The sequence below is a fragment of the Thermobia domestica genome, chromosome 14, assembly GCF_964235325.1.
Source record: "Thermobia domestica chromosome 14, izTheDome1.hap1.1, whole genome shotgun sequence".
Lineage (NCBI taxonomy): Eukaryota > Metazoa > Arthropoda > Insecta > Zygentoma > Lepismatidae > Thermobia > Thermobia domestica.
Window position 1 is genome coordinate 18,397,283 of NC_137467.1, and position 12,681 is coordinate 18,409,963.

Genomic DNA, 12,681 nt, shown 5'->3' on the forward strand with positions numbered 1-12,681 from the left:
TTCCTATCTTTACTTTTTTTCTTTTGTACCAAATTTGTGCCTGCCAAGACCAGTGACGTCAGGATATTGTGATAGGGAGCGTTCTCTTCTGTTAAGATTGATACTGTATTACGTAATGGTCTGCGCAGCCACTATTGCACCGGATTAAAAAAAAAAAAAAAAAAAAAAAAAAAAAAAAAAAACACGGGCGTGATTTGAAGACCACCTTAATTTATTTTTACGAGATGCAAATGTCTCGTCTCGTCTCGTTTTACTGTGAACAGGCACGGTGGCTCTTTGCTCTCTCCGCTGGTCTAGTGACTAGCCCTTGAGCCTTTAGTATAGGGGTCTCGTGTTCGATTCCCGCTGGGAGAGCCTTTAGAATTTTAACTGTCCCCGATATTTCTGTGCTCGTCTTCCTGTTGTTCTAGGTTACTAGAAAAGCAAGTTAAACGAGTGAAATTAAGTAGAAACCTAGTAGTTAAAAGTTGGTTTAGAGGGACAAATTTTTCCCACAGTTGGCACTACTGACTTCGTATCTCTCCCATGAATATGTTATCTTTCACGAAAATTCACGATTCCTCTTACAAATTTCAACTTACAGACTTCAAATTTTTAGAAAAGGAAGTTCATAATCTATCGAAGGCAATAATCCATGCCGATTTTTTTATTTAGAATTTTCTTCATTGTTGAAAGGGCTTGATTGTTGAAATGGATATTCAAACTTTTAGGAGGGCGCGGTGGCTCAGTTGTAGAGCATTCACCTCCGGTGCTTGGGGTGCCTGGTTCGATCCCAGCTTGCTCCGTATGGACCTTGTAGTGGACAAAAACCGTGCTCGTGGGTTTTCTCGGGGTTCTCCCACTTTCTTCATTCCACCATTTTACTCATTTTTCATTATTACCGTCTCCTTTAGCCTAACCGACATAACCGTGGGACGTAATACTCAGAGATTTCATTTCATTTTAATTTTTGAAACCTTTAACAATGGAACTATTTCAACAATGAAGAAAATTCTAAATAAAAAATCGGCACGGATTGTTCTCTTTAATAGGTTATGAAGTTCCTTCTCTAAAAATTTGAAGTCTTAATGGTTGAAAGGTTGAAATTTATAAAAGAAATTGTAAATTTTCGAGAAAGGTAAAAAATACATGGGAGATACGAAGACTGTAGTGACATCTATCGGTAAAACTTGTCCCTTTACACTAACCTTAAGCAAGTAAACGAGGCACGTTCGGTGAATCAGTTAACTTGAAAATAAAATAAAAAGTGGTCGAGCGCTTACTGCTGGTTCGTGAGTATCCTGGCTCGATTCCCGGCCAAGATAGTGGGCAACGTTGCGTACTTCCACTTTCTCATTCCACCAGTTCTTCCATTATCATTCACTTGCTTTAATCATCGCCTCCCTTAGCATAAAGGGCATAATGGTGGAACGTTAAACCAAACTATTTCAGTTCATTCTTTTACTTTGTGCAAATCTATATTGAAACCGGCAGTACTAGAAGGCCCGTAGCCAGCCCAAAAATGTAGGAGGAGGCCGGCTGAAGTTAGGGGAGGGGCGATCCAGCCATATGATAGTTCATCACCATATTATAGTTCATTTGCAAGCCTATCGTGAAACTTTTAGGGGGGACAGCAAAAATTTAGGGGGGACCCGGCCCCCCCCTGAATACGGGCCTGAGTACTAGTAAATTTAGTAGAAAAATATAGGTGAAGATAATACTTTTTCATCAGACGTTGAATCGATTCCAAGGAAAATCTTGTCGCTATTTATTATCATTTTTATTCTATGGTAATCAACGTTGAAACCGGAAATGGTTGATTTCTTCCACTTTCGATTTTAGTAGAGTGTTAACGAAGTAAATGAACGTATTCTAGGAGGGGAATACGATGTCTCAGTGGTAGAGCGTTCACCTCTGGTGCTTAGGGTCCCTGGTTCGTTCCAAGCTCGCGCCAATTGGATTTCTGATGGACAAACACCATGTTCATGGATTTTCTTGGGATTCTTCCGTTTCCTCCCATTTTATTCATTCCACCATTGCATTCATTTCTCATCATCACTGTCTCCTTTTAGCCTTCATTCTCATCAAGATTTCATTTCATGGAACATATTCTTGGGATGCTCAATCGTTTCCAGAAGATCATTTCTCGCTATCCCATACGCTTTTCTTTCTTTTTTCTTTTTACATAGTGATCAACACTGCAACCAGGGTTGTCAAAAACCATGGTTTTTATTTTAAAAAAACAAAAAACCAGGTTTTTTGGTTTAAACCAGTTTTTTTTTTTTTGTTTAAATAATTTACTCTACGTATTTATATTATATATGGACAGAAATTAGTTTGTTTCGCCTTGGTGTTATTATGCAACAACAAGGTTATGCTGGAAGGGGTCACATAAGCTTAAAGCGGAATCCAAACCGCTTCTCGGCTTACATCCAAGAGAAATTGTCCATTTCGACATGAAACCGGGACTAATTGGTCACAAATGCGATTGCCGACTCACTCACAAAGGACCCTTGATAAAAATACGTTGTACTCATCTTTACCTAGGCCTGCTTGTTAATATAATTGTCACGAGTCATTTCACAAGGACAAAAAATAAACAGTTACACAAGTAAAAACATTATACAGAATTATATATAAATCGGGAAACTCCCACCTTAGCCATTGGGAAAATCCTGTTATTTAAATGTATTTGTGTGAAGTCAAATCAAGCTGATGTTGGAAGCTACGGAGGCAGTTGATAAATTTTGCCAATTTCTATAAATATGTTTAAGCAACCTTGGCTTCTTTATAAAGCAACAGGCATTCATTAAAGTAGAAATATGTAATTTGGTTTCATTTCGTATGTTTAGGCTTAAAATCCTTATGAAATACCAACGTTATCGCGGAGAAGACTTTCGCTTAAAGAGATACCTCGAATCGCTACTAGGTTTACACTTGAAAGATGGGTTGTGGTTCGACTGAGAATTGAACACGGGACCCCTTGATTAAAAGGTGAAAAGTAGATAAACTTAATGCGGATGGTTTGATATGTGGAAACGTCACCATGAAGTTCACACGATTTAAACATTTTTCGTTCTTTGTTTTTTTTTTTGGGGGGGGGGTAAACCAGCCAACCCTGACTGCAACCAATCTCCTTTTTGGCTAAGGGAGGCGATGATTCGGGCTAGTGAATGGCGATGGAAGAATTAGTGATATAAGAATATCCGAGGAAACGGGAGTACCGCGGGCACAATATAGCCCACCACAAACTTACTTGATTGGAATCGAACCAGGGACTCCAGGCACTAGAACCACTGTTTCACTGTGCCTCCTAATTGTGAGATATAGCAAGAAATAGCTTTTATATGGAATCAGTGTCAGGACAGATTCCATCTGTGACATCTCTGTATTACAATCGAAATTTATAGGGGGCTCAGTGGTACAGCGATTACCTCTGGTGCTTGGGGTCCCTGGTTCGATCCTAACCTGCGCCAAGTGAACTTTGTGGTGGACAGACACCGTGTGTGTGGGTTTCTCGGGGTTCTCCCGTTTTCTCCCACTTTCTTCATTCCATCATTTCATTCATTATTTCATCATCAACGTCTCCTTTAGCCTCGCCGGCATAATCGTGGGACGTAAGACTCAAAGATTTCATTTATTTTTTTTTTCGAAATTTGTAGATCTATTGCTTCTGGGTTCAGTGTTCAATCCCCGTTGATTGGAAGTCTACCATAATTTGCCTCTGTAAAACGAAACGCATTTGTTGATAAAATAGTCGGAATTACACCGTTAAGTGAAGCTGGGATTATTTTTTTAATTATATCAAAAGCCGATTATTTTAATAATGATAATTATCCCACATGCGTATCGTTGATAAGAAAAATTATATACGTACCTCAATATTGATAAATAGCACATTTTCTCTTTGTGAGAGAAGCATATGACACAAAATTTATAACGTAAGAAAAAAAAACAAACTAAAATCCCTTTCGTCATACAGCGTGCAAGGTAAAGAAACAGAATAAGAAGAAACAGATTGTTATCAAAACATAACGCTTTAAAATCCTTTCTTCGTTTCAAAACAAATATAAGCCTCGAACATTGTGATTGGTTGTGTTGACGTAGCTTGACGATCCATTTAATTGATAACAAACCGTGCTCGTCTACTCATTTCTGTTTTTTGTAGTGTTTGTGAATCTACACTACAGTTGCAAAAAGTCACGGCACTTATTCACCCTTTAGTTTGCTGGTTCCAGTTGGAGGTCACGCGCATACAGAAAGTTTTCTTTTTTTAAAAAATGTGTAATTGTCGCTTCGCTTACCTTAGCGTTTTTATATTATACCTGTAGTTGTTCATGTAATCTGTAACAGTGCCACGATATTAGTGCTTTGGAGGCAGATAATGTCAACTTGACAAATATACGCGTTCTCATTTGACGACGACAGTTGACGAGGAAGGCTGTTATTAAATGAAAGAAGAAGGAAATAGCTCAGCATAACACAAGATATGGGCCGCAAATCGACCTACGACCAATTTATACGAAGCTAATTCGCATGCGCATGGAGCGAGGAATATTTTCTGGAATACTTGTCTATTATATGTCATCGTCATTGCTGTATAGGAAAGTAAACAAACCGTATTGTTTGCTAGTTTCGTTATGGACCCTGGTTTAAATAATGGGTAAGTAACATTGATGTTCGAAGCTATTATTTTTATCATTATTATATGATTATCATTTATTTATTTTTTTTTTAAAAAAAAGCTTGTTTTATTCAAGATGTTGTTATAGACTAGTTATCTTTATGTAAAAAGGAGAAAAGATACAGGACTATAAGTCGTATTAGTTTACAGATTAGGTTTTTTTATCTCCTAATTTGCAATAGCACAATATTTGAGAAGAATTCTGTCATATCTACGAGAAGAATCCAGGCATTTTGAAAAACGAATTTGTGTAAGGATCTCTTTATCTTTGGCTATTTTCGAACAACAGGAAGGTTGTTTCCGTCCACGCGTAAAGGAATAGCAATGTAAGAAAGAAGAAGCAGTATCTTAACTTTCATATGTTACACTTCGTTAGCATTTAATTAAAAGGAAGTGATATATATTATTTGCTCACGCCGTCTAATTTAAAGTAGGCATTACTTAATAAGAATAGAGTATTCAGAATCTCTTAGGCAGTTCAGTGTAAAAGAAAGGAGAGTACACTATCATTCTATGTATTAGGAGGATCCATGGCAGGGGCGCATCCACAGGTGGCCCGCCCCCCCCCCCAAAGAAGCTACTCGGCATACATTTGTAAAATTCTGTAATAAAACTAGACCTGCTTGGGAAGGTTCTAGAAAACAAGTCTCCCCATACAGGTTAGTAGTAGGTTGGTTCCTTTCTGTACCAAAGCTTAATATTTAATTCACATAGTATTGCCCAGCGGACGTTAGCGAGTGGATGCGGGTTTGAGTCCCGCAGGGCACGTTGTATTCTGTCTTTATTACAACTCAATGGGAGGTCGGACTTGTGTTCTAGAATACACTTGCCGACTTGTTTAGTACAGAGATACTTGATAGAGACTAAAGATTTGATCTTATCGTCTGTACTATTTCTTTTCAGATAAAAACAATGGAAAATAATATTTTTTTGTGAGAATATAGATGAGACAGTATTTAAAAATTACTATTTTTTTTTCGGTTATAGAATACCATCCATTCGATTTTACATAAAGTCGTATTATTGGATCCCTTCCCCCAAACCTTGGACCCCTCTAAACAAAAATTTCTAGGTGCGCGTCTGGTCTAAGGTAGGAAATCATGAGAGCATTTGGCGGTCTTGTATTGCAAATAATAAGTTTAGTTTCCTTTTGTGAAACTACGGTAGACTTCCAAAACTGTATGGATCCGGAAGTACTAGATTAACTTCCGGTTAAAACGGATTGGTAAGATGGGAAACAGAATTCTATTCTTTGGGCACTGAATCATTATCAAGAACAATTCCTCGCTATCTTTTAAATTATTATATTATTATTATGTAGGGATATTGTATTAGATTTTGTCTGAAGTTGTATTAGATTTTGCACTTGCCGGTTTTAATACAGCAGGTTTTTGTTAACTTTTTCTATATCACAATTCTCCATTTATCATATTATATTGTGAACGATCCTCTAAGTAATCTCCGGTTTATATTAAGCTTTTTAATTATTTTGCTACTTATTGGTTACGGTTGTATATATGCAGTGGCAGGGGTGCCCATCCCCCCCAAAGCTGATGGCGCACTCCCCCCCAAAACTAATAATCTCTTCCCTCCTCAAACTCAAGTCCTCTAAAAACAATTGCCCAGTGTAGCAGTAGTTTTTATAGTACTAGTAATTGTTATTTTTGTTGTTGTTTTTATTTCCTGTAGTAGTATTATAGAATGCTTGTAGTAGTAGTAGGGGCAGTAGTAATTATAAAAATGGCATTATTTTTATTAGTAGTCTTGGTAGTGTACAATACTAAATATGTTCTATAAGGATATTGAAGGGTATAAAAACTTCTACACACTGTGTATGACACAGGTATTCTTTTTTTTTACAACTAGTAGTATTATTTTTTTCTTTACAAAATATTGATATAATTCCCTTGTACATGAAAAGTAAGACGCAAGTTACAAGTTATTGAGTTTGATACCAAAAAAAATGTTATCCTCGAAATTAGCCTACAAAAAGAAGTGACATCCAACAAAAAACATTCCTGTAAAAGAGCCAAGTACGAGTGGCCTTAAAAAGAATTGAAATCACAAAAATAGGCGCCAAGTTCTGGTGGACAACAGTTACAAACACTCACTGGCTCACTTAAAATTTAGATTTGAAACTTGGCTGTTGTCTGTATGGTTACCACTAGCTCACAATTATGTCAAACTACTTTATAATTTTCAACAGACAACATAGCCAAGTTTCAAATCTAAATTTGAAAGTGATTTCTTGAGTGTTTGTAACTGTTGTTCACCAGAACTTGGCGCCATCCTTTCATATAGCAACTTGCGCGGTACTTCATTCATAGAGTTTCTAAGCAGGGGGTAGGGGGATTCATTCTCGAGAATTAAAAAAAAAATCACATCGTGTTCCAATGTTATTCTGACGACAACAAAATTACTTATTAAAATTCTTCCCCGATTTTTTTTATTCCCCCCAATTTTTTTCTCGATGGCACAACTTGCGCCATTCATCCCTCCTGTGGGCGGCCCTTCTCTCTTAAGACGAACCAACCTTTCCTTTCATACGGCTACTTGCGCGGTACTTCATTCATCGAGTATCGAAGCAGGGGGTACGGGGGTTCACCCCGGAAAATTTTTGAAAATTAGTTCTCAAAATCGTGTTTTAATGCTATTCCGACAGTAAAATTGCTAGTTCGAAAGTAGAGTAAAATCCCCCCCAAAATTTTTCTCAATGGCGCAGCTTGCGCCATACATCCCCCCTGTGGGCGGCCCTGTGCAGTGGTGTGTTTAGGGGGGTGGCTTCCGGGCTTAAGCCCCACGATATCTTACTTACTATAGTAAAGTATATGAAATATCTTGCAGAATTTTCACATTTTCAGGCAAAGCCCCCCCCCCAAAAATCGTAAATACGCCACTGTATATATGTGTGTAAGTTCTATAGGAATAATACGAGGTGTGATCAAAAAGTAAGGTTACAAAGCCTACAGTGAAACATGTTTATACATTATTTCATACAATCAATACAGCCAACAGAAAGTACATACATGAGCAGTGGCGTATTTACGATTTTGTTTCGGGGGGACTTTGATAACTTTCGGGGGGGGCTTTGCCTGAAAATGTAAAAATTCTGCAAGATATTTCATAAAGTTTACTATAGTAAGTAAGATTTCGGGGGGGGCTTAAGCCCGGAAGCCCCCCCTAAATACGCCACTGTACATGAGGTTATGTTTCGACATAGTCTCTATATCGGTTGAGAAATTTGTCGCATCGCAGGATGAGTTCAAAGATCTCCCCCCTGGTAAAAATCCTGTCCTTGCGTGTACAGCCACGTTGTCACGAAATGTTTCACCTCGTCATCTGAAGTGGAGCGATAACCTCATATATGTTCATTCAAGTGCGGGAACAGGAGAAAAAAGTCGCTAGCAGCGTGGTCGATGATGTCCCAGCAAAACTGCTCAAACAGTGTGGTGATTTTCTGGGCTGTATGCGGGCGGGCGTTATTTTGCAGAAAGATGACGTCCTCCGTGAGAATCCGTGACTGTTTCCTCCTGATTGCTTCACGCAATCGTGTCAAGGTCCGACAATATCAGTCAGCGGTTACATGTTTCGCTTACAGAAATCGAATAACTGAGCGGACCGGACTTCTTCGCGAGACCAGTTTTGTAAACGAGTCCCCGTTTACGTGCAACTAGCGCCGTAAGTGACGGGTGACCGAAACTCTGCAAATCGGCCCTGTAACCTTACTTTCCGATCCTCTCTCGTGGTTTGACAATACATATAGAAATATAAATATCTATCAAAACAGAAAATTTCAAATAACCTTTAGAAATATACTTTTCCGCTACTAGAGCCCAATGAAATTTAACTTTTTCATCTCCTTTCGCTACCTTCAGGTATTCCTCTTGCAATCCCTCTATATAGGAGCCCCGATCCTCAGGTTAAGAAACCCTACAGTAAAGGGTTAGAAGCTGAGGTGATATCTTATTCTTGGTCATATTAACTGTATATTAAAGAAATAAAAGTTGTTTGTTGCTTCGTATCACCGTTGTCATTCTATGGGATCCAATATTTAAAACTAAGTGAACTTTGTGGTGGACAAACACCGTGTGCGTGGGTTTTCTCGGGGTTCTCCCGTTTCCTCCCACTTTCTTCATTCCACCATTTCATTCATTACTCATCATCACCGTCTCCTTTAGCCTAACCGGCATAACTGTGGGACGTAAAACTCAAAGATTTCACTTTCATTTCCAATATTTAAAACTGGAAGCAGGGGCGGATCCAGGACCGACTTCTGGGGGGGGTGATGGGTTGTCATAATGCTCCATTTATACCTAAGGGCTCCAAACTCTGGGATGGATTTAATTTATATATATAAAATAAAAAAGTTTCCTCTTCTGGGGGGGGGCAATGGCCCCGATCGCCCCCCTGGATCCGCCCCTGACGAATTGGCGATCCACTTCCGATTGCAATAAAGATATGAAGTAAGAGATGGAATCTATTCTTGCGGTAGTGATAGGGATCCTAGATTCCAGAACTAAGAAGCCGGATAGTCTACTTAATATGAACATTTATATTATATTCATGGTTTTACATTTGCTTCTTGCATAAATATCAGAATTAAATAATAGACCAACTTAATTAAATATTCAGTTTTTTACTGAAGTAAGTGTAATAACCTAGAAATGATCTGGGCATGGCTAGTAATATATTTCTTAATCTGTGTAACTGTGATTAGTAAGAATATTCAAAATGATTGAGTAAAACACTATAACACCTGTTAAATTAGGGTAATTAATATTGGAACATTCTTTAACATACGGATAAAATGGGACGGTTTGTGTTTTCTTTCCGTTATGTGACTGAAACATTCTAAAATAAAATTAAAATTTTTCATTAAATAAAATCAAAGTTTTCTTTCTCCTGTGCATTTTAAACAAAGTAAAAAAAAAAATAAAAAAAAAAAACTAAATAAATAAATAATTGAACAAGACTACTTATTGGTTTTCTCACCTAATAAGTACAGATCAATGGACAAGTTTCCAGGCCTATTATTTAAAGGAAGGAGTTTTAGTATTTACCTAGGTAATTTTATTACAAATTCTTTCTTTGTTTAATATCTCGAATTTATAACAAGTTATTTCAAGACACTCTTCAAGCTAGCGTTGAACATCGTAGTACATTGGTTCCGAACCGGTGTGTCTTGACACATTGATGTGTTACACCATCCCACAGAGTGTATCACGAAATTTCGGAATTTAAAAGTCATAAAGCATTTGATAATTAATTGAAATGCATTTTTTGAGACACTTGCAGTCATCGCCCCCAGCGGCAACAACAATGTCCTGTACTACATACAGTCACTACTGTATAGAAATTTTGTGGACCTCCACTATTATAATTTATATTACTGTAGTATTAATGAACAATTAAGCAAATACGTCCTGATGTCTTTGATGTTCAATAAAATGTGCGGTCAACCAAAATAAGTTGGAAAACACTGCCTTAGGATGTCGCTACACCCAAAATCGAAAGCTTTGCTATATTCGGTCGTAAAAATGTCTTACAAAATGAAGTTTTACCATCTTTTAACACGTTAAATCCCGAGACTGATTTTATTTTAAACAAACTTTTTTTTTTCCTGAAGAGCGCGGAACTTCGAGACACTTCTGCTAGCGAGACAAGTTGATACTGTCTCGCCTCGGAGAGCGTAATTGTTTCTATTGGATATCGCGCCTCATAGGCAACTCGACAGCCCATTAAAGCATCCCCCCCCCGAGCTGGATCTTTCAAGTAACACGTAAACTTCCACACAATAATGAAACTTTTATCTTTAAAATGTATTTAGATTGAGAACAATATCGAAAAGTTTGAAATGGCTACTTGTGGGGCTCATGCTAAGTGTGGAGCTGGAGCTCTCGTTTATTACTTACTTATATTTAAGATGATCTCGCGAGCGGGCCTTATAAGACTCTAATATTATTATGATCACGCTAGTGGGCCTTATAAGACTCTGTTATTATGATCACGCTAGTGGGCCTTATAAGACTCTGTTATTATGATCACGCTAGTGGGCCTTATAAGATTATAATGTTACTGCGATCACGGTAGTGGGCCTTATAAGACTAATGTTATAACGATCACGCTAGTGAGCCTTATAAGTTTATAATGTTATCAGGAGAACGCTAGTAGGCTTTATAAGATTGTAAGGTTAGTACATCCATAAGTCCGTTACTCCACACGATAACTTTAATGAAAACGAATGTTTGAATTTTATATTTGCGACAAGAAGCTAAACCGTTTATCTTAACCGAAATGCTTAATGGTGTCAATCCGTGAACATGTTCATAGGTAACACTGACTTTAGCAGTGGATATCGATATTCTATCATTGAAACAAAGGTATATTAATATTGACAGATTCTAGTTACAAATAGCGTCGTTAGATGGCAGCAAAGATACTACAGTGGCCCACATTTACCGGACGAAATTGAAACTTGACGTAAATGCTCTGTGAACAATGTTTCACTGGAATCATCAACGCAACAAGACTCTCATTGTCACGATTCTCGTCTCATCTCGTCTCGAATTTTGAAAATTTACTTCTCAACTCATTGTGGCACTAATTCAAACTTGGGACACCTTACTTGTGCAGCAACAACGTTAAACCAGAGCTGGTTATGCATTTGTTCTATCTCAAAATTTCATTAAATTTTGCCATTATCATTATTGAAAACATGATTTTTCCTTCTCATCATTATTTTGATGCATGGACATTCTTGGTTGCTGGTAGTTTCTTTGTCTTATCATTGCTCTGAGTTGATACTTGTAATGTTTTTGTTAAACTTTAGTCGCGATATCGCAATGTTTATCTTCTTTCCAAGCTGATATAATGTGTGTGTGTGTGTGTTTTAATCTGATTTAAAAAAAAACTATTGTGAGTTACTTATGTTATCTCATGTTGTAATCTATTAGGAAAGAAGAAATCAAAGAATTTCTTGAAGTATTCTTCCGCGTTGGTGTGGAAGTTATATGTACGTTCAGTCGCTTTCAAAAGTGTCTAATCACGCTTAGGCTGGCCGCATATTGAGGGAATAAACGAGTAGGACGAAGAATTGCGGATTAGTTTTGCCCATCTTCGCTTCCTCAATGTGCTGCACAGTAGCTTTACATTCACGGCGCAGTTTGACCCAAATGAAGTAGGTAGAATACATAGTGGGTAGAATGTTATTATATCACTTTGAGCGTTTGTAGTGAGTGTGTTTTTTAAATATTAAGTCTCGGTCTGCGCATGCGCCGATCGAAATACTCCCGCAATTTTGCGGCAGCACCTAATAAATGAGAGTAGTTATCCGACATTGCTCCAAGTGCCGTGCAGCGTTGCGAGTGGCGCTAGAGCATACGCTCGCTTAAAGTATAGTTGACTGATTTGAATGCATGCAGAGCAGGTTTCTCACAGACCTCAATGGAGTACAAATACATCTTCCACCCACTCACTCCCTCAGTGTGGGGCCACCTTACAACATCATTTGATCTATTTGAACTATAACCAATTGGAATAAGTGCATCATTCTTGAAATACGAATAGATCTATATACAGGGTCTCCATAAAATTACTATGCACTATGAATGAATAGTTCAATGGGATGTATGATCTGCAAATCAAATTGCATCTATCTATATCATAAGCAAGATTTTCTCTATACTATACTAACTTGCAGATGTGATTGCAAATATGTTTCTATGTTGGAAGAGGCTCGTTTTTACCATCTTTTATAACAAAGCATTTCAAAATAGTGCTGATTTTCAGTAAAGGAACTTTCCAGGTGCCCTGTATAATATTGAGTAGGATTTCGAAGTGAAAAATATCTAAACGAAAACCTCGTGCTTGATTTATGAAGGCATCAAACGGAGTAGCAAATCCTATGGTACATGACGTGTTCCTTCAAAATTCAACTACTAGAGCCTTTCTATTTCAAGTGTGCCCTCGGAAAATATGTGAAACATACTTCGGCCCCACCCTCGCCGCCCTCTTACGGA

General features: G+C 37.8%; 1 protein-coding gene across 1 annotated transcript in view; it reads left to right on the forward strand.

Annotated features, from left to right (window-relative positions):
- The first annotated feature begins 4,129 nt into the window (after positions 1–4,129).
- Positions 4,130–12,681, forward strand: part of Pi3K68D (phosphatidylinositol-4-phosphate 3-kinase catalytic subunit Pi3K68D) — a 408,362-nt gene continuing 399,810 nt past the window's right edge. Inside the window, exon 1 of the mRNA XM_081737759.1 lies at positions 4,130–4,642. The gene's annotated coding sequence lies outside the window, so the exon portion shown is untranslated. The remainder of the gene's footprint in view (positions 4,643–12,681) is intronic.